The following is a 1,985-nucleotide window of genomic DNA, read 5'->3' as shown; positions in this document are numbered from 1 at the left end:
CTTTTACTTAATATCCTTTCTCTCCCAATATATGTATCCCTTCCTCTGATAATCACGTCAACAAAAATGCCTTAGCACTCACTGTTTTGTAGCTATACAACAAAACTGCATTATTCAGTTATCTTCTAAAAATATTGCATTCATTTGGCTTTTTCATTATCATTGATGACAATAAAATCATGATCCAAACTTACTTTCACTATAAGGGTCAGCCAGAAAAAATCTTAAATAAGGAAATTATCAGGTCCTTCACATTCTAAAAGTTTCTTATGGTGTTTGCTTTCCACATAACATTGAATGCTGTTTTAAATGCTTACCCTACTTAGTTCCTCCTCAATGGCACCAATTTTTTCAATCAGTTCCACAATCTGTTCTTCTTGAATAGTTAATTTTCCATTCATGGCTCTAAAATAAAGTTTAATGTAACTTTAATAGTTAATTTTTTTCCTAACCCACGTAAAATTTATTCTAACACAATTACGGTAGTTACATGAACTCGTCTCCACCATTTATCCCCATCATAATAATGATGTCTAGGTGTCATAAACAATAAATAGAAATTGCAAAGAACAAATGTCTTTGTGTTACGTTTTTCTTTTGACTTCCATTCTGAAACCAAGATTCCCTATATATAAGGGGTAAATCATATGTGTATCAAATTTGTAAAGCTAGAAGGCCAGCAGATGACTATAACTCAAAGTAGAGAGGGAGGGACTACAATTTAAGTGTTTGTAATCAGGGATATGGAATATAAATACTCCCCACAGAATGCTGGGAAGACCTGAGACTGGAAGGTATCAGCTATCACAGGGGAAGGGATGAGATAAAGGGCTACAAACTGGAGGCCTAAATTAAACTATGTGTACAGAGTAATTATACCCCTGACCCTTGCACACATATCACTATCAGACCACCACAGAAACCCTCATGAGAGTTAATGGAGGAATTATTCTCTAGGGCAGAGTTTCTATGCCTTAGCACTACTGTTAACTTTAAACCAGTTATTTCTTTGCTGTGGGGATGTCCTGTGCATTTCAGTATGTTTAGTAACATCCCAGTCATGACAATCGAAAAATGTCTCTGGCATTGCCAAATGTGCTCGGGGGGGGTCAAGATTTACCACCACCGCCATCACTCCTCCCAAACCCCCAACTTCATTGAGAGCCACCAGTATACAGGAACTGAACTATAACTTCCAGCTTCACTTTCACTAGACACAATGGAGAGCAGGAATAAGGTGCAGGGGTGCAAATAGGCATTTTAAGTATAAATCTACATACTGGTGGGATCCTCAAACTCCCCACTCCTATTATATCATTTCTGGCTTGTATTTCTTTCTTTCTTTTTTTTTTTTGCAGTTTTTGGCCAGGGCTGTGTTTGAACCCACCACCTCCAGCATATGGGGCCAGTGCTCTACTCCTTTGAGCCACAGGCACCACCTAGTATTTCATCTTTTAAGAGAAACTTATAGCTGAAAAATCTGTAGATTGTAAACAAAACTATATTTGATTAAGCGAGTAGCTATTCTTTGAGACATCAGCTGATAACTCAGAACAAATTCATTTACATATGATAACTAAAGAGGAGCTTGCAAAATTTAGCTTTTGGTTCAAACAGAAGTTGCCCAACAAATTTATCCTTGTCATGATAAAGGATCTTCCTGCAACTGACTTGTTCAACCACCAAATCGTCAATATCCTCTATCTCAAACACCACTATCTACCGTGTACTCAAACCAGAAACCTAATAGCTAGTTCCTAGTTTCTACCCTGTACGTTTCCACAAATCGATTGCTAGGTCTTATATATCCTACTTACTCAAACTCTATAATCCATCAACTTCTCGCCATCTCCATCATTGACACCTGGACTAATCTCTGTTGTTCTCCCTGCATCCACTGTGGGTGCCTTCAGTTCTTTCTTCTCACTACAGACAGCCATTAATCAAAATTACAAGCATGGCATGTGTTATAATGAAAGGATGTT

At 37.6% G+C, this 1,985-nt stretch overlaps 1 pseudogene; it reads right to left on the bottom strand.

Annotated features, from left to right (window-relative positions):
• The window catches only part of LOC100960667, a 38,763-nt pseudogene extending 38,358 nt beyond the window's left edge, over positions 1-405 (bottom strand).
• Between the last annotated feature and the right edge of the window lie 1,580 nt (positions 406-1,985).

The sequence above is a fragment of the Otolemur garnettii genome, unplaced genomic scaffold (assembly GCF_000181295.1).
Source record: "Otolemur garnettii isolate 467f Iridium unplaced genomic scaffold, OtoGar3 scaffold00379, whole genome shotgun sequence".
NCBI classification, from domain to species: Eukaryota; Metazoa; Chordata; class Mammalia; order Primates; family Galagidae; genus Otolemur; species Otolemur garnettii.
This window is presented reverse-complemented; position numbering and strand designations above follow the sequence as displayed.